Here is a 21178-nt window from a genome sequence, read left to right as displayed (position 1 = left end):
GGTTGCCTGTGAGGAGAGGCAGAAGGTGTTTCTGGCCAGGCTAAGCTACAAGGTCAGAAACAGTCTCACTATAAAAGCAACTGAGAGCTAAGGGTGCATCTCATTGCTGGAGAACTTGCTTAACATGCCCAAGACCATGGGCTCAATCCACAACACAGCAGAAACAAGCAATAGCTAATCAAAGGCAGAAAAAATGAAAATAAACTTCCCCTCCTCTAAAACCCTGTGAGGAAGACAATATCTTCACTCTCTGACCAACACAAAATGATATGTGTTAGTTTAGGCATAAAGAGATTTAAAAGAGATCTAGAATTAAAAATCACCCTTACCAAAAAAGTTGGGGCCTATGACTTAATGAAAATAAAGGCTGTTAGAAGGGACAAGTACAAGATATTTGCTCCTGATGCTGAAAACTCTTAGGTCAAATATTGAGGCTAACCAAAGTTAAAGATAGTCTGTTATTTATGTTGATAGGTACCAATATTAGGACAAAACATTTTATGAAGAAGGTATCAAAGGCATTTTCTTTTCCAAAGTTAATGAGTTAATATATTTGAAAAGATAAGAGACTTCTTGTCATATAACAAATCTGACATGTAATGACCTACAAAGACAATATAAACATATCTGAGTTGGTGCTAGGACATTATAATTTCAGACTTCAATAAAGATATTAAAGGGGTTGGAGATGTAGCTCAACCGTATAGTGCTTGCTCAGTATGTGGGACGTCCAAAGTTCAGTCTCCAGCACTGCATGTACTGGCTATGTAGGGCTGACCTATAATCCTAGCACTTGATAGGTAGAGAAGAAAGGCACTTGTGGAAGGCCATCCTTGGCTATATAGTGACCTTTTGAAAGCTATTTCATTAATTGTTAACCTTTTATTTAATTTCTATTTTGACGGGTATACTTATGTGTATGTTGTGTATGTAAATGGTACAGACAGGTGAATCTACAGGCAAGCATATGGAGGCCAGAGGAAGACATTCAAAGAAGGACATTAAGTGTCTTCCTCTATTGCTCTCTGCCTTATTCCTTTAAGGGTCTCTCGATGAACCAGAAAGTGACCATTTTGGCTAGAGTAGCTACCCAGAGAACTTCCTGGGATTTGAGCTCCATCTACCTCTGTCTCCCAATGCTGAGGTTACAGGCCATGATTACAATGGTTACAATCATTATAGGTTACACAGCCATTCCTAACTTCTCACATGGTGCTAGAGATTTAAATTCAAGTTTTCATGGTTCCATACAAGCACTATTACCCACTGAATCTTCTCTCCAGAGATGATTGTTTTTATTGGTTTCAGAACTCGTGGCCGTCCTTGATTATGGCTACCGTGCAAGCCATGTTAGCTTCCTTCCCTACAAGGCAGCAAACTGGAGACAATGCTGAGTATCTCTCTCTCAAGTTCTGTCTCAGCTGGATTGTACCTCCTGAATTTAAACATCTGCCTTAAAGGATGGCCTAGCAAAGGTATAGAGGTGAATTTTCTAAGCTGGCCACATTCAGCAGCCTTTTCCAAATTAATACAATGTGCACCGTGATTCTCATGTGTGTCACCCACTTTACCCATCATCCAAGAAAACGAGACAGACCATGAAAAAGACATTTACTGAGGAGAGAAATTCTCCACATCTTACAGATCATCCAAGTTAAGGTTCTAAGAGAAATTACTTAACTGAGAAGTGTCCCTGCTTTAATACAGTCTCTAAATATGGCTTTGGTTTCTAAGTCATACTGTCTCAAATATCACTCCAATCACAGGCTAAATGTTCTCTATCCTCTATCAAGGTCCTGCAAGTGAGTAGTCACTGCTGAGCAAAACAAAAACATTTCCATTTGAACTGCTGAGTTGCCTACATTTTGCAATTCCGATTATTTCAACATATTTTTTGTCATTGTTATCCAATGCTCTTGCTTTGTTATCAAGAGATTCTTACAAACTGTTCTCAGTGCTTGTATTTCTTCTTTGCCCTTCTGAGTAGTAATGTATTCTCTAAGATAGGTGCTCTCTGGTGGGAGCTTTTTCTCATGAAGGATTTAAAGCTGTCATTCTCCGATGCTAGGTATGGTACCTCTGCCTAAGGATTCAACTGAACAAATGGTTGTACAGTTAAGTCTTTTTAGCAGAGCAAATGAAGACTCTCCAGGCAGAGGCCTGAAACTTGATTTCTGCACAAGGAAACTCTTTCTTGGGCAGAAAGTACAATGTCCAACCACTTTCTACCTGGCTTGGCTCCAGGCACATGATGAATTGCAAAAATATAATATACAGAGGGAATATTTATGTGTCCTCCCCCTTCATCAGAGATACACAGTATTTTTTTCTCCCATGTCACAAACATTGTAGCCACAATTTACAAGTACATACACAATCAAATTTCTATTGATTTAAAGATGCATTTCTTTGATGTCCTTTGCCTTAACCTCATTTATAAAGCTGTTTTGCATTATTTCAAACTGTCAATGATTTGTGACTCATGAATATTCAAATCCAATTTGCACTTATCTTTTTGGTACGCATGCTTCCTTTCAATATGTCCCCCTAACACGTGCCCTTTTGTTTTGTATTTATTTGTAGATTGTTTTACTAAAATAATACAATTTTTAAAGCATAGCAAGTCCATTTAAAAACAAAGGGAGTGATTAATGAATGACTCTTCTTGGTTCCAGCCCTCTGTCTTTACATCGAAAGTCCATTCATTCCAACAACCTGTCTTTGATATTAAAAATAGCATACACTTGCTGATTGATGTTAATTTGGGTGGTGCGGGGGTGGGGGGGCAGTTTTGCTGGACTATGCAAGTCTAAGAAACAGTCCAAAAATTTGTAGATGAGCCCAAGCATTACAAAATAGAAAGAAAGGATTATTTGTTGTAGAAAAACAAAAAGTTCCAGTTGAATGGAGCTCTTCATGTCAGTGCGGATAAACTTTTCCACTTACGTGTGGAATGCACGAAACAGGGACCTAAGAGGACTACACATCCCTTTTAAAAGTCTCAGACAGCGATAGCTGGAGGAGACACCCAGGACTGGGTATTGCAGGTTGTCAGTGATGATTGACGCTCTCCAACTGCAGCAAAGGGAGCCACCTGCCTAAGAAACAAACAGCTTCTTTCTTGCAAAACCTGTTTGAGGACAAACGGAAAGTGTTGTATGACAGGAAAAAAAAATGGAGTTAAGAACATCTCTTTCATAACTGATTTCTGGATTCGGTCTTGATTTCTAAGAAAATCCAAGCAAGTAAATGTCCTGTGCTGCCAAAATATATATGCAAATATAGAAATCTCTTTTATGCCAGTAGCCAGTAGCTAAAATAGAAAACTAATAGGTTTACAATGCCATAGTGTGTGTGTGTGTGTGTGTGTGTACAGATGCTGGCAGAGGCCAGAGGAGGCCAGAAGACAACTTTAGGTGTCAGTTTTCATCTTGCAGCTTGTTAGAGAAAGGGTCTGTAGCTGTCTCACCGATGCACAAGTGAGGCTAGCTGGCCAGAGAGTGCTCCTTCCTCTCTTCTTGCCAAAAGAACACTGGGATGTTAGGGCTCTAGGGGTCTGAACTAGGGTCCTCAAGCTTCTGAAGCAAGTGCTTCCCCCACAGAGTGGTCTCTCCAACTTTCCCGCTCAATTGTTTCTCTATTAGAAGTATTTCCTAAGTAAAGCTGAATCATTCCAAAAGTTACTAATCTTTTCTATAATGATTTTAAAATATACTTTATTTTTAAGTGTGTGTGTGTGTGTGTGTGTGTGTGTACACAGATGCTGGCAGAGGCCAGAGAAGGGCATCAGATCCTTGTAGATGGAGTTAGAGATGATTGTGAGTCTGGTGTAGATGCAGAGGACTGAACTCAAGCCCTTGGTAAGAGCAGCATGTGATAGAAATTGGTGAAAGTCCTTCCAGCCCCTTGCCTTGTTTTTATCACAAGAAAGTGTTTTGCTGTTATGATATTTTATTCCCATTTATATGAATGTTCTTTGTATAAAAATGTTCATAATGTTTTCTTGACTTTATCTCTTTCTGTGTGATTGTTGATATCATTGTTATGCCCCTAATTTTGAAAATCAAACACAGATCTATCCTGTTTCCTCAAGCCACCTTTGAGTATACTGTGACTGTACCTGTAACTAAACAGTTTATTACATACAGCCTAATTTTTCACCTATAATTGAGAACATTTCTCCCTCCGAAGCAGAAAACTTCTAAAGACAAGGATTCTAGCTTTATGCTCCCTTGTTCTAGTATACTCTTGCTGGCTTGATATGTAAGTCAGAGTGAGATGCTCTCACTTAGAAAGACTGGATCACATGGTCTGGGGAACAGGGTGGAGGGGTACCTTACATTGTTATGAAAATCAAGTGGGATTATTCAAATGCAAGATTTAGCAGACTAACTGGCACCTGGTCAATGTTCACCGCAGAACAGCTGTCCCTAAAGCTTAATTTTTACCGGAAAATGTGCCTAGTCTCTAGTTAATTATATTTTAGAATGAATATAATTTGTCTTCTTAAAATCTATTCCAAGCTTCTGCTATGTGTCATTAATACAACTAAAGCAAATGCCCTACTTCAGGGCAAGACCCTTCCTCCTAATGATGCTGCTCTTGGGACTCTCCCACTCTATCATTTATCATGAATTTGTCTATCTATCTCTACCTCTTACTTTTCTCTGTCTCTCCATCTCACTGTCCCTACTATTTGCCATCTATCATCCATCGTCTATTTATTATTATATATAATCAATATATATTCAATATATATATAGATCAATATATAGAGAATATATATATTCAATATATATATATTGATCTATCTCTCAGTATTTATTGCTCCATCGCTTTCTGTCCCTGACTTTCTCACACTATCATTTTTCATCTATCTATCTATCTATCTATCTATCTATCTATCTATCCATCTATCCAACTATCCATCCATCCATCCATCTATCATTTTTTTCTCTCTGACTGTCTCTCTCCACCCCCACTCTGTCTGTGTCTTTGTCTGTTCCCCACTTCTCTCTGTCTCTAACAATAGCACCCAACTACAGCATTCAGAGGAAGAGAAACACTTTCTCCCAGTGTAGTTACAAGAAAATGGAAACCTCAGACCTGCTGTAGCTACCTGGCTTCCAGCCAAGGATAAACCTGATACATAGAAGAGGTCAGTGCTAAGAGAAGGGATGGGAAGGAGATAGCACCTGCCTCAGCTCTTATCAATGAATAACTTTTTGTTGTTGTTGTTGTTGTTATGACTTAAGCAAATCAGGGTTTTCTACTTCTGGAAGCCAAAAAATATTCAAAGTGATTCAGGAAGGCAACCTAAAGAGTATTATCCAGTGTATGAGTTTCCATGCATGTGTAGGCACGCAGCACCTGCTTCAGCCTCTGCTGTGAGCATCTCCTCAGCTCCATCTCCACATCTCTGGTGTCTCTACAGCCACATTGCCACAAAGTGTAAGTCTTTTTGAAATAGAATATAACATTCTGAGCAGACCCTTCAGGATTTCCCCAATCTCTTAACAGCTCACAGAACTCAAATGTCCTACCTGTCTTTGTAGAGGTGGAATTCAGAGCCACTTCTGCTATGATTCTGTCACCTGGTGTCAGACTACAGTCTGCAGGCACTTACAATTCATCATGTACATAAGTTTTCTTGGTTTTCTTAAAATCCCAACTCAAAGTAAAATGATGGCACACAATCACCAATGAAGAATTTTTTTTTAATTGTTGTTTTGGAGTTCCCTGTTTCTATTTCCAACTGCTGAATGTAATCATCTATATATAATTTTAAGATATGTGAAGGCTCTCAAGTTTAATCTTTCATTTATATAAAAAGAACAGACCAAGTTTGTTTTATATCTTTGAAACCTAGATATGGGCTGAATGGTCAAAATAAGAAACACTCAACTAAGTGAGACAATGAACTGTCTCCATAATGCTGAAGCAGTTTGTACTTCCTCTACCCTGTGAGCCCCAAGCTATCTATGAGTTAATCTTCTGTGGGTTACAGAGACAGTCTGCCTTTGAACAGTCAGTAAAGCAGAGACCAGGTACTTCTCTATTGTCTAAAATTCGTAGAACCACAGGTCTGGAGACACTCTTTGATATTATCTAAGGGGCCAGCCATATGTAATTCCAGAGCCCTGCCTAGGATCATACCACAAAAGGCAAGTCATCTGACCCCCAGGCTTTTTCTTTTTAGCATCTGCTTCTTAGGTGTAGAACCTCTTCAAATTTGCATGAATGAATACATTACAAAATTTAATGTGTGGGGTAAGTTGTTGAAGCTTAGTTAATCTCCATGAGAAACTACCTATGCTTTAAGGTTCACCTTTATGGTTTGTTTTTTTGTTTGTTTATTTTTGTTTTTGTTTTAACTTTTTTAAGACAGAAAATGAAGCCTCTGGCCTTTTTTGTAAACAGAATTCTACTGTTTTCAAAACTGTATAGAGTATTAGGCTAAAATCCACAATAGACATTTAAAATATAGCATTAGTAGAATAATATGCTTCAGTATGCAAGGAGTTAAAATCCAGTAAGATGAACAGATTAATATTAAGTAAGTTATGTAACAGAACATGACTAAAAAGAAAAGTAGATGTGTGTTGTTGGCTAATAATTCTTAAATAAATTGAAAAGGAGATTAAGAATCTTTCTTTGAAAGAATTCCAGTATTATTTCAGAAAGGAACACTAAATATTTTTAAGAAACTGATCATTTTAATCAGATATTTTTTTGTCTGAGAACAAACTGGGGGAAAAAATCTTCAAGTATAATTCTGTGTGTGAAGATAAAATCCTGTAACCAAAATTAGGCAATGATGATTCTTTTATAACATTAAAGAAAAGAGAAATGGAGAAATGACCAGCTCCTTTCTCACAGCAACAAAAATTTAAAACTCAGAAGCAAAGTAATATTAGCCAAATCTAGTTATGCATTACAGTACTCTAATAAGCTAGTAGATCCAGCTGAAATACATAGGTGCAGTCTAATATTAAAAAGACTGGAAATAATATCACAGTGAAAGTAGACGAAAATTAACTTATTACATAAAGGAGAATAAACTGACAACATTTAGCATTCATTTAAAACATTAAGATCTTAGTAAATTGGGCATGGAGTGGGGGTGAAATTCCTCAGTCTGATTAAGATCCTTATCAGTTCGCTGCAGTAAATAGCATTTGTAATGGAGAGAAGGGAGGCATGAGATAATGATGTGTTCTACGTAGGAATTCCTCTCTTCAGACTTGTCCTGGAGATCTGGTCCTAGATAAGGCAAGAAGAAAAGGGGGGTGAGGGGAAGGGGTGAAGGAAAAGTCAAAAGAAAGAAAACCAAAAAGGAAAAAGAAAGAAAGGCAGGAAGGAAGGAAGGAAGGAAGGAAGGAAGGAAGGAAGGAAGGAAGGAAGGAAGGAAGGAAGGAAGAAAAGAAAGAAATAGAGAAAGAGCCATTGTATGTAGACAGTAATACTATTATTTGCACAAATTGAGCACTCAGGGAACAGAATTTACAGACAAACTGATATTATAAAAGGAATTAAATAATTACCAAGTAAGCAATGGAATTGGCAAGTTGATTGTATAGAAAATATATTGTGTTTTTATACATAAAAAGAAATCCTCTATTGGTAATAGATTAGGTCAAATGAAAAGAAAATGCAATTAGGAGTTAAATAATTTAATAGAGAGTCTATCTTTATAACCTCAGAAGACAAAACACTTTATTTACAGAACAACATAAGCCATAAGAAAATATGTAGATGTATTAATCTGTAGTAAAATTTAACAGTTAAGTTCATCAAAACATTTTGCAAATTGAAGAAGAGGAGGAGAAGAAGGGGGAAGAAGAGAAGAAGGAAAAGAAGCCAAGTGGGAGAAGATATTTTTGACATACAATTTATAAAGCTGGTAATAAAAAGAAACGTCAGTGGAGAAATGGAGGAGATGCACAAATAGAGTCGTTACAGAGGAGCAATGATGAGTCACAAGAAGGCATTTATGATTTAGGAAATGGATGCTTAAAATGACAGTGAACACCTCCCTCACTGGGAAACAGATAAAAGGGGACACAGAAGAGCCAAGCGTTGTTAAAGAAGAGGATGTGAGCAGATATACATCATATAAATGTGTGTGTTATGCATTAGTACCAATAAAAAATAGTACAGTCATCTAGAAACTGATTATTCTACCTTGGAAAGGGGCATATTTGAACATCCAGAATCAGACAGCGTGAAGCTCAGTTTATATGCTGAGTTTATGAAAATCTTTGCATGTGAACTTCAAGAGGCACTTACCAGAATGCTTACAGCGGGACTCTTTATAATAGTATCAATAACAAAATGGCAACAGCCCAAAGAGGGAAAAATAAATAAATTGTGTTATTTTTACACAAAGAAATGCCAAGAAGAAACTGAAGAGAATTAATTACAGCTGCACACATACACAAATTTAATATTAAAAATGCAATGTTGAATGAAAACCAAAATCTAGAAAGATGAATTTAGACGAGATGCGCTTTAAAAATAAAAGCAAAAATGCAATATATTATTTAGGAATATCATGCAATACAAATATAATCTTCCTCAATATTTTCAGGGAATTAATTGCTTTCAGGATTCCTTTTAGATGTTAGAATACAGGGGTGCTCAAGTCTTCTGTAGAACATGTGGTAGGGCCAGCAAAATAGCTCAGCAGTTAAAGGTGCTTGCTGTCAAACCTGAAGACCTGAGTTCAATCTCTAGGACTCACATGGTGGAAAGAGAAAACTAAGTCTAAAAGTTTTTCTTTGACCTCAACTCATTCACCCATGCACACATAAAAACAGATAAATGTATATGTGTGTATCTCTACATATATACATACATGTGTAACTTTTAGGAACATGCTTCAATGTTTTTCCCCCTTTGAGGCAAGGTCTTATTACAAAGCACAAGTTGACTTCAAACTTGCTATTTATCCTAGACCAGCTTCCACCTTGGGTTCTACTAGCTTCAGCCTCCCAAATGCCTCCCATACATTTTTTTTTATCAGCTCTATATTGCTTATAAAGCCTAACACAATGTAAATGCTTTGTGGATACTTGTTATAGTGCATTATTTGGGGAACAATAACACGGGAGAAAGATAATACATCATCTGTATTGTTCAATGTTTTAAAAAAAATAGTTTCCTTCTGAGGAGCTGGAGAATTGGCTCATGGCTCAACAGTTAAACTTGCTGCTTTTGCAAAAGACATGAATTCAGCACCCATACTGGGCAGCTCACACTTACCTGTAACTCCAGCTTTATGGGATCTGACACTCTCTTGTGGCCTCAGCTGGCCAATGAACACATTGTATAACCCCTCCCATTACCACCACCACCACACACACACACACACACACACACACACACACACAAATAAGTCTCTAAAATATTTTCCATCAGTGATTGATTGAATCTATGTGTGACTCTATGTGTATACACAGGCCAATATATTAATAACATATAACATATGCTATATGTAATTTAGATCATTTATTTGAAATTTAATATATAGTTCAGTGTTACACACACTGACCAACTACTGACTAGGACAGATGTACTTACTCCAGCAGAAAAAACAGATGACAAAAGATTTCTAAAAGCTCGTGGCTATAGGAAACACTCTCTCCTTCACTGGGTAGTTGGTTCACAAATACTCCTGCAACATCTATACATTTTTCTCTGTGACAGGTATATCACTTAAAACAGAAGTAGGGGAATAATCAGTGGACATGTAAATCATTAACACCGTGACTGAGGAGTAGAGAGTAACAAAGACTGTGGAGAAGAGAAAATTGAGAAAACTCATGCCAGAAATCCTTGGTGTAGTTGAGGCATGAAATAGAAATCTGAGAACAAGTTAGACGGTGCTGAACAGCTTGTAGTGAAAGGAGAAATGGAAGAGAGGAATGAGAAATGAAGGGAAGAGAAAGAGACAGAGGTAACGGAGGGAGGAAAGGGGCTCCTCTAAAACAGTGAATCTCCACAGAAAGCAGGCAGCTCCCAAGGATCACTGAAGCTCGGGCAGCAAAGGTGAAGTATATAAACACAGGAACACTTCCTACGGCAACGAATTCTTCAGCCAAAGAAACCAAAAATGACTGAGGTTGGAGGTGAAGGCTCTCCTGGGGATATCTCAGAACACTCAAAATGTGAGAGAATCTCTTAGGGATGTTGATTTAAATATGTGTGTAGCCTTCAGCTTGTTTTGTTTTGTTTGTAAATTCTAGGAAATTAATTCCGATTTCGAAGAAATAACAAACAATTACTTCATTCCCGAAGGTGGTTATTACAAGAGTTTATATAAAAATAAATGTATATAAAATATATATCTATATAAATCACAGTTACATATTTATTGATTGTGCTAGCTTCCCATTACTGTAACAAATTACCTGAAATACTTAATTTATAAAAGGGATGGCACACTTTTAGCTTACAGTTTTGACAATTTTGTCCTCATATCCGGCAACTCTACTGCTTTTCTCCTGTGGCAAAACAGTAGCGTATCAAGGCACAAGCACATGGCAGAAGAAAACCATTCTGCGAGGAAAAGAATAAAGAATGGAGAAACGGTTTGGAGTTTCAGCATTTCCCTCAAGAGCTCCCCGAGAACATACCAACCTCCCCTCAGGCTCAATTCTTAAAGGTCTCATTACTTCCTAGTAGTGTCATCTATCCCAGGGATCAGCACATGGAATCTGGAAAGACATTCAAGATTCAGCTGAAGCTTGTAGACATTTCTCTGTATGAAAAACACTACACTAAAAACAAAAGTAAAAACACCATTGACTGGCATTTAAAACAGTAACATCACAGGGGCTGGAGAAATGGTTCAACAGTTAAGAACATTTGCTGTTCTTGGAGAGGACCTTGGTTAGGTTCTCAGCACTCACGTGACAGTTCACAACCATCTATAACTCCAGTTCTGAGGAATCCAATACCCTCTTCTGACTTCTATGGATGCCAGGCATGCACGTTGTGTATGGATTTCCATACAAGTAAAACATTCACACATAAACCAAAATAAACAAAGCTTTAAAAATAAGTAACTTAAAAATAATAATAACATGAGGAAGCAGACAAGATGGTGGAGATAATGGTCAGATGAAAAGTGGCTGGTGAGATGGCTCAGTAGGTAAAGGCACTTACCACCAAGCTTGAGGACCCGAGTTTAATTGCCAGGACCCACCTTATGTAAAGTGAAAACTGACTTCAGCAAGTTGTAGTCTGATCTTCATACAGGTGCTGTGGCATGTCCTGTCCCACTTATCACATACACACACACACAAATGTAATTTGAATTTTTTAATAAAAGAAAATGTAAATATGCTTCTTAGTGCTTTATTGGGTAGAAGACAAGCAACTCAACTATGTCTTCTGAATTGACAGAAACTAATCAAAAGCAAAAAGACACAAAGTCACAATGATGAAAGAATAGTAAGTTGTAAGAGAGGCTGAGAACATACACGACAGATTAGGAGAAAGAAAAACCTAACTCTTTACACTTAAGAGACGAAAAGATAATTTAAGTTCCAGGTTGTAGAGATAATTGTTGGTAGCTAAAATAGAAGAACACATGCATAATACATATGGACATATATGCACATTTAATTAATGTGCAATTAATGACTAAAGATGGCTTTTGAGATGTGGGATGGGGCGAAAACAGAGAAGCAAGCTGAGACAATTAAGGCCAGTGGACAAAAGCAGCAGAAGTGAGTACCTACTAGGGCTCTATTACTTTGAGATCTGAATGTCTGGAAAATCATTAGAGTTGGGTATCACCATAAGGGCCAAGCAAGTCAGACTTAGACATAAATCACAGTTGGGATGGAAGTGATCGATTTTGTAAAGAGTATGTAGAAAGAACTGATTCAGATTGTGTTATTTTTATTAACATGTTTAATTGTGTACAAATGCATCCTGGATTCAGAAATAAACAGTCCTGACTTATAATTCCTCTCCAGGCATAAGTTCCAAATCATTTTTTAAGCTATATCTTTATATCTGTGCTGAGCTTAGCCCAACTTACTATATAAATAAGACCTAATTGCTATAGTACGCTAATGCAATCTTTTTGTAAGGTGACATTTTCCACGGAGTCTGTGTATAATATCACCTTTTAAATTTAGCCCAGTTTTCCTATTATACACTCCAGTCACCAAGGGAAACATTATTTAAATTTTTCTCAGTTCCACATATACTCCAGCCAACCTGCCTGCAGTAGAGAAAAAATTGCAATGTTACACTTTTATTTTATTACTAATACTAAGGTTAGTAAAAAGCTAAATATTAATAAGTTGGTCTCACTGATAATGTGGAAGGATTTAGAGGACTAAACTGCAGTTGGGTGGAGAGGCATTGCTCTTTGCTTAGACCATTCCCAGGACGTCTCCTCTGCTCTCGTTTTCTCTACACAGCCTCCTCAAGGTTCCCATAGCAGGCTTGGTATAGTTCTACCTTGCTTCTTCCCAGAGTCTGTGTATACACCTACCTCTACTTCCCTTGTTGAATCCAAAAGTGCATTTAATCACTCTTCATATGTCAACACCCATACGTGTTCTTGAGAAACAAAGAAACTCAGCATTTCATTGAGTGGTTGCATTAAAATAGGAACGGATGAGTAAATAATTTCCATCACCTTATTAGTGTGATCAAATGGCCCCGTGCCTGTGTGCTGGGATTTGGTGCTGTGTTCCTTAGAGGCGTTCCTCCCATATCATTGTTTTCTAAAGAATTATGAAGTGTCTATGTAACCCGTGCTGCTAATCTCCAATTCAGCCTTTATTTGAAAACTAATGCTGCTGTGTCTTATATGTCTGGAACATATATGCCTTATATGTTATTATGCTCTCTGGTAAAACTTCCAATATGTGCTCATAAATTTGTTTTTAACCTGTCAGGCATGCATCTCTCACCCTGTTGCATACCTGTTCTACCCATTGTGAAATCACTGGGTTCTAAATTGCCAAGACATACTTTATTTCGACAGTAATTTAGTAGAGACAAAGCTACTGGTAGTTGGAAAGTGTTGTCTCATGTGCCTCTGACCCTAGCTCATCCCCTCCTTTCCTTGCACCTATGAAAAAAGGACCCCCAACATGGATACTCAAAAAGACAGTGATCTTGAGTCCACAGTCAAGGGATTTAGTCCCTGGGTTGTTACTGCTTTTAGTTAATTAGGCCTAGAATGCATTAATTGACTGCTCTGGGGCTTAATTTCCTCACATATGAAATAAGAAAGTTGTACCAAATAATGATTGTAAAAATAACATGGTATCTTATTTATTAAACTTTTGCTAAATGCAAGGAACTGTATATATATATATATATATATATATATATATATATATATATTAATGTTAATCCTTCAAACACAACATGTATACCAGAGTCCAGCAGTAAGCAGATGGTGCAACATCAAGCTGAGTAATTTGAGAACTTAATAAAGAAAAGAACTAGAGTTAGCAGGGTTTTACATAAGTCACAAGGGGAAGTATGGTGCCCCAAAGACAGAGAAGGACTTGGTTACCCGAACCCAGAAAGAGTATTATGAGGTTTGATATGCAACCAGCGCACTGGGACCCTAGGAATCAATAACCAAACCTGACCCATTCTGGACATGGTAAAAAGGAAGACATGTCTACTGTAGAATTCTGAAACCATTCATGCCAACCCTAGGCTCAGAAAACTAGAAGGACAAAGTAAAGAGAGTGTTGAGGAACCAATGTAGGTTGTCCAGCAATGTGAGATGATGTCAGGATTTCTTGTCTGCAGGCATTTTTTTTAAAAAAGGGTTTACAAATGCTTCAACCTCCCTTCTACCCCATCATCCAAAGGTAGGGGAGAAAAGATGGTAAAAACGACACAGAGATGGGAACCCGTTTAGAAGTAGTTCCTTGAGGTGATTCCAACCTCCATTGTAGGGTACCAGCTGTCCAATCCAGTGGTGTCAGAATACCAAACATGAATCAGGAGCAGTGGCACAACCCAGCAGAAACTTCCAGGCCTTTATCAAATCAGCAGGAGTTAGCAGGAGAAACCAAGACCAGTGGGGATGCCAGGAGAAGTTGTCTGCCCTGCCTCTCTCAAGGAAGTAAAGAGAAAGACAGAGACCAACAAAGCATTGCAAAGCTGGCTGTGCAATCACACAGTCACTGTCCTTTAAGACTTATATATACTCTCTCTAAACATCACGTATCATCCCAGGGGTCTTCTCTCAGCAAAACAATACATGAGTCTGTATCAGCAAAACACCACATGAGTCGAGCCTGCATCACCTGACATATCCAGAAACTTCCATTTCACTTGCTTCAGGTTATTGATATCCAAAGCATTAGAAAGTGACATGAAACAGACATATAAAGATAAATGGAGACAAGCTAAGCTAAGATGTTTTTGCACAGCAAAGGAAACAACCTGCAGGATTAAGAAAATATATCTGAAAATTCATTATCCAGCAAGGGATTAGCATGCAGAATATATAAGAAACCTTACATGTGTAGCATAAAACAACAACAGAAACTGAAGAGATGTCTCAACACTCAGGAACACTGATTGCTCTTCTAGAGGACCCAGGTTCAACTTCCAGCACCCAAATTGCTAAGCACAACCACTTGTAATACTAGTTCCATGGGACTCTGACAGCCTCTTCTGGCATATCTGGGCACTAGGCATACAAGTATTACACAGACATACATGCAGGCAAAATACTAACTTGTATGGAGTAAAATTATATCATAGTAAACACCTGTAGTTTCAACACTCTGAAGTCAGAAGCACTCAGATCTCTGAGTTAGAGACCAGTCTTATCTACATAGTGAGTTCCAGGACAGCTAGAGCTATATAGAGAGACCTTGTCTAAAACAGACAGACAGACAGATGATAGATAGATAGATAGATAGATAGATAGATAGATAGATAGATAGATAGATAAACATACAAACTAGTTAAAGATGAGCCAAAGATCCGAATAGAAAGTTCTCAAAATATATCACATACGTGGTCAAAATTTATGTGAAAAAAATGCTAAATATCATCAATCTTCAAAGAGATGAACATTAAAACTACAATGAGATACAACATTCCAGTTAGAACATCTGTCATCAAAAAGACAGAACAATAGCAAACATTCATAGTGCACAAAGCTGCACTAAGAAATCATGCATTATTAATTGCAAGTCTCAGTGTCTGGCATAGGATGACTTCATATGAGGTCCCTATTGATCAGGGAGATTCCATAAGTCTCCAAAACAAAATAGAATACTACCCATGAGAACTAGACTATGTTGCTGAAGGCCTCACATAGTTTCACTGCAGAGCATAAAGAAATCAACCTTAAACTGACTAAGAAACTCCTTTTCTTTGGCGGGCTTTCATAGTCCTGAAAGGTCTATGCAGGCCACTGGGAGAATGAAAACACCAATGACCTTATCCAGCACTGAACCCTATGTACTGCAATACTGTTGGGGGCCGACTTTTAGCAGAAAGCGGCTATCAGCTTTGCAGCCATCTTGAGCCATATACCCTGACATGAGACTTGGATTACAATAGCCTACAACAGCTGAGCACACTCTGATAACATCTTGCTTTGGATACCCAGGACCTTCCTTGGGTGTGTGAGATTAAAGGTGTGTGAGATTAAAGGTGTGTGAGATTAAAGGTGTGTGACTTAAGAGTGTGACTTAGAGATTAGATTTAGAGACAAGATCTAAGGGCATGATTAAAGGCGTGACCTGAAGTCATGGTTTAGAAGTGAGACATATAAAAGGCTAGAGGCAGACAGAGAAAGCAACAGATTACTTGACATTAGGTAGAAGACACTTGGCTCTAGAGAGAACAATTTGGAGTAACAGAGATTCAGACACTAGGAGTAGGAGTAGACATTAGACACTCGGAAGAGAACGGATTGAGTACCAGATTCAGTACAACTAGGAACTAGGAGGAGTACAACTAGGAACTAGGAATTAGGAATTTAGGATTTGGCACTTGGACTAGGAAGAGAGACTGAAGAATAATTGGGATTGAAACAGACTCTGTCTGGTCTCCATTCTTCGAGTCCGTCCTCACTCTCTCTCTTGCTGAACCCTCGGACCAGAGCAGCAGCTTGGGCCGGGATACAGTGGCCGCCAAGCGCGGAGTGGAGAGGGCCTCAACATTTTAGGCCGCCCCAAAGTGGGACAGCTCGGGCCTCAACATTTTGCTCGGGCCTCAACACAATACTGACTTCTTCGGAAAGATTCATACACTACTATAAGAGTGGCATGATTGTTATGGTGTAACCAACAACTTTCTGATTGTATTTGAGGCCTGTGTTCTACACAAAGAAATGTAAGACTGTTACTGCAAACCTGGTCAAAAGCCTACAGCTGGAGTGGTTGTAGATACCAGGTGGCAATTTATTGTTACTCTGCTAAGTTGCCCTGTTGTCAAAATAGAAGCTGGACTGCTCTCAACCTTAGGGAAAGAAGCTTCTCTTCTAGTGGGCCAGTGGTCAATGAAGAGACTCATAACTGGTCAAAATGCTAAGAATAAATGACTAAGTGTTCAGCCCTAAAGGAGACTCCTATATCAGCACCCCTACACATATATGTGTACATATATCAAAAGCCTAGAGAACATTTGAGACGAGGGGATAGAGAGAATGTAGAGTCGGGTGATGGAGAACGTGCCATGACATGCTGTCTTCTGTATTAGACATGACTATTGCACTCATGAAATCACAGCAACTGTGGAGACCCTCACAAGATCAAGCCAGTCGTAATTTCAGCACAGATGTTGGGGAGGCTCACAACTTGCCACTCCTAGCTGGCAGCTGTTGAGAGCTAATGGCTGCTGTGGGAAAGACAGTCTTTTCTCATTGATAATTCTTTTGAATGAACTGATAATTCATTGACAGTCTTTTCACATTGGTAATGTGATCATGGGTAGGCTGCCCATGTTTCAGTGGATGGCCCTATATCCATAGGCAGCACTAATTGAATTCAGTAAACTATGAGAGAGAGAGAGAGAGAGAGAGAGAGAGAGAGAGAGAGAGAGAGAGAGAAAGAGAAAGGAGGGAGGGAGGGAAGGAAGGAAGGAAGGAAGGAAGGAAGGAAGGAAGGAAGGAAGGAAAAAGAACAAAAAAATGAAAGATGAAGTTGGAAGAGAGAATGTTGGGAGAAATCTACAGGGAGTTTAGATGAGAAAGTGGGGTGGATATGATCAAAATACAGTATTCACTCCTATAAAAGTTTCAAATAATAAGCTTAATATTATTAAGAGTTCGGCAAGGCGGTGTGCTCTTTTAATCCTAGCTGTGAGGAGGCAGAGACAGGCATATCTCTGAGTTCATGCAATTGTACTGCTAGGCATCTATCCAAAAGAAATTAAATCATTTTATCATAGCCATTGGGTTTCTACACTCCCTTATTTACTGTAGTACTATTTACAATTTCCTGTTGTCAAACCAACCAAGGTGAACATTGATGTATGGATGGGTGAAGAAAATACAGGACACTATGAAGTGGTGGTGGTGTGTGTGTGTGTGTGTGTGTGTGTGTGTGTGTGTGTGTGTGTGTATTATGCCACCATAAGAGAAAAGTAAAGTTTTGTCATTTGTAACAACATATAAGGAACTGGAGGTCATTGCATTGCATGAAAGAAGCCAGATACAAATCAATTAATACTACGTGATGTGAAAATGAAAAGGTGAAAAGCTGGTGTCAATCAAGAGTAGAGAGGAACAGTAATCTCTGGAAACTGGAGAGAGCAGAGGGAGAGGCTCTGGAAAGAAATCTGGGAAAACCAAAGTGAAGTGGGATTCTGCTTCAGCAATCTTCCTCTCATAAGACAGCCTCCGGAAAAATGTCACATGACACAATTGGGTTTCCAACAAAATCAGAAATTCCCACTTTGCACAGCACGGTTAGATATGTGGAACTCATCCTGGTTGTCTGAAGCACAATAGGGTAAACTATGGCTTTCAACAATGAGTGGTACATTTCAAAGCAGCTAGAAGAATATAAAAGTTTTAGCATTCAGAAATTATTAATATTTGATGATATGGAAGTGCTATTTGCCCTGATTTGACCATCACACTTTGTAGATATATATTAAATCACATTACCAAATCCCATAAAGATGTAAAAGTCTTAAGCCTCAATTTGAAGGAAAGAACTTAGGTGACTTACAAAAAAAAAAAAAAAATCTGGGTTCAGACTCAGGACCTGCATCCAGGTCACACTCGAGTCCCCTCAGTTTCTCCAGATCTTTTTTGTTCTGAGATCCCAAAAACCCTCAGAAGTGACAGATTCGTTCAGCCTAGAAGGTGCTTGAATGAGATGGAGGTGTGAGGTTTGCCTCGTATACCTTGGAATAGCTAGTGGTTTGTGTGACCAGTTTTCCCATTCCAGGGCTGTGGCTTGCCTCTTGACACTTAATTTGACTTATAATCACAAATGAGAAGCTCATAGGGATGAAGGGAGGAAACTATGTTTTTACTATTTATTTTTTCAAATCTTCCTTCAACACTGATCTCCAAATTAAGAACTTTTAATTTGGAAAACAGCTCCCCTGCTTATATGACAGTATATAACTCTTATTTGAGGGCGCGCTTTCTGCCATTTTAATTACTCATGGTCAACCACAGTCCCAGGACATGAAGTGAGAAAGTCAGGAACTAAATGATTCATAAATTTTAAGAATTTTTTGCTATAGCATATTTTTTATAACTTCTCTCTTTTGTTATTGCTGTCATTTTCTATCAGTGTTTGATTTATAAATTAATCTTTATTATAGATAAGTAGGTAGAAGAAACAGCACATCGAGCAGAGTTCAGCCCTGTCCATGGCTTCAGGCATCCATGGGGCATCTTGGAATGCATCCTATGGCCAAGGGGCTACAGCACAGCTTTGCTCTCTATTGGGATGGGAATGGCGTGGGCACACTAGATTAGAATGCAGGCCAAGACTATGCTCAATGTGTTCAAGGAGACTGAGGAAGAAATAGAAAGAATGCAAGATGTTCAAATGCAATGAAACCAGAAATGACTTTCGAGCAAATTCTTCAACATCCCTGTAAAAGCTGTTAAGAAAAGGAAATTCTCAGAATAAGTAATCATACCTTGTTAATTACTCTTCATGTGAGAATTAAATTTGCTGAAGAGGAAAGACTTAATAATTATCTGAGGTCAGGGGCTCATCCCCTATCTATCTGTTTCTCTATCTGTCAAATATAAATAAAAAGTCCCACTGAGTTCTCTTAGTCACGAGAAGCTTCCAGTACAAGCACTTTCTGACCCACAGATAAGTTGCGGTTTGGTTCAGTCTGGAATGTGACACAAATCGTCTAAAAGCCCAAGTGCAACTAGGGTTTTATGGGCCTTTTGACCAGTTCAACCCAGAATCCAGCACAGCAAGACTTACAGATTTCCCTGTATGGATCACAATAAGCACTAAGACTGGGGACTACTAGCTATCTGCCCAGGTCAGTACTTGAGTTTGGCTTGTTCTGGCTACCTCTGAGTGGCTACAGCCCAGCATCATGGATGGGTCTGAGCCAAGAGTGGCCATGAGGAACAGGGCTAGGATGATTAATGACCCACCTTGAACTCCTATCCTATCTCCTGTTTGTTCATAGATCAGAATGGAGATATACAGTGCAAGAGTTACACTTTCATTTGATTGTCTCAAATACTTTCAGATTTTTGGCAAAATATATGCCCACAAGTAACAAGATACTTTGAGTTAGCAGGGTAATTTATACTCCTTTTCAAAGAGTGTCTCCATAGGTAGATCAGGCCAAATAGAAATCTAAGTAGTTGACATTTCTGTTGTAACTAGTTGGTCAGTATAGAACTGAGGAATTGGCTCCTCAGGGGAAATTACCCCAAACCCTGCTCACAGGACATCTTTTTCCCAGAACAGTGAGTTTCCTGCAATTGAATCCTAGCTAGGCAAGATTTTACAAACCGTTTGGAAATACTCAGTAGCTTCTGCAGGTCTTGGAGTCAGCGAAAATGGGCTTGGGGTGAAATAGGTGAATTTTAGCTATCTGTGGAGAATCCTGCCAAGAAATCTTTACTTCAATCCTAGGATTGAGGGAGCCAGAAAGGTCAAGGACATCACAGGAAAACCTACAGAGTCACCTAAACTGGTCCCATGGGGCTCACAGAAACTGAACCACCAACCAAAGGGCATGGAGGGGTTGGACCTAGAACCTCTCCACAGTTGTAGAAGACATGCAGCAGCTATGTCTACCCATGGGTCCTCTAACAATTGGAGTGGGGGTTTTCTGGTTCTCTTGCCTGACACTGGATCTCCTTCCCCTAACTGGACTACGTTATTGGGCCAGCCTCAATGGGAGAGGACGTGCTTAGTCTTGCTGTGACTTGCTGTCCCAGAGTCACTTGGTACCCATGAGGAACTTCCCTTTCTTGGAGGAGTGGGGGGAATAGGAGAAGAGGTTTGTGAGGAGAGGAGGGATAGGAGCTGTGATCCGGGATGTAAAGTGAATACATTAACGAATGAATGAATGAGTAAATGAATGAGGGGGGAAGGGAGAGGGACACACACACACAGAAAAAGAGAGATAGAGAGAGAGAGAGAGAGAGAGAGAGAGAGAGAGAGAGAGAGAGAGAGCCCTATTTCAAACAGGCCCTGTGTGTGTGAAAGTCAGCTGCTGTTGGGGAGCATCGAAGAGGGAGGTGATCGGCTTGCACTCACAAAGATGAAGAGCTGCAAACTTACTCCAAATTAGCTTTTATTTAGTAATTTGCTTCCTTGTTTCTTCAAACTTGAGGAAGGCATGGATAACTTAGAGGCAAAAAAGTAATGTCTAATACACACCCTTTAGGGTAACCGGATGTAATGTGATACAGTGGGGTGTAGGGTGTGTGTGTGTGTGTGTGTGTGTGTGTGTGTGTGTGTTTGGGGGGTTGGGGGGGAGGTCCTTGGCCCTTAGGCTCTTGTTGCTTTGTTTACGAGAAGTTAACCTGGAGGAGCTGACAGAATCACAGTAAAGACTAAGGAGATTATTTTAATCTCGAAAAATAAAAGTAACGCGTTCTCTTTAGGGTCGGTCAATCCTGTCTGCAGACTTAGAAATGAAAGCGCTCGGGAGAGGAAGGAGGGGGAGGACCGGCAGCAGCGGGGATCGTTGTCGGTAACCGAAGGGGCTC

The 21178-nt window shown here is 39.0% G+C and overlaps 1 long non-coding RNA gene across 1 annotated transcript in view; it reads right to left on the bottom strand.

Moving 5' to 3' along the window:
* Positions 1 to 590: 590 nt before the first annotated feature.
* The window catches only part of LOC143441399 (uncharacterized), a 30041-nt gene continuing 9453 nt past the window's right edge, over positions 591 to 21178 (bottom strand). Inside the window, exons 2-3 of the long non-coding RNA XR_013108753.1 lie at positions 10642 to 10718; positions 591 to 10560 (exon numbers count right to left, since the gene is read on the bottom strand). This is a non-coding gene — a long non-coding RNA (uncharacterized LOC143441399). The remainder of the gene's footprint in view (positions 10561 to 10641; positions 10719 to 21178) is intronic.

The sequence above is a fragment of the Arvicanthis niloticus genome, chromosome 2 (genome assembly GCF_011762505.2).
Source record: "Arvicanthis niloticus isolate mArvNil1 chromosome 2, mArvNil1.pat.X, whole genome shotgun sequence".
Classification (NCBI taxonomy): Eukaryota; Metazoa; Chordata; class Mammalia; order Rodentia; family Muridae; genus Arvicanthis; species Arvicanthis niloticus.
This window is presented reverse-complemented; position numbering and strand designations above follow the sequence as displayed.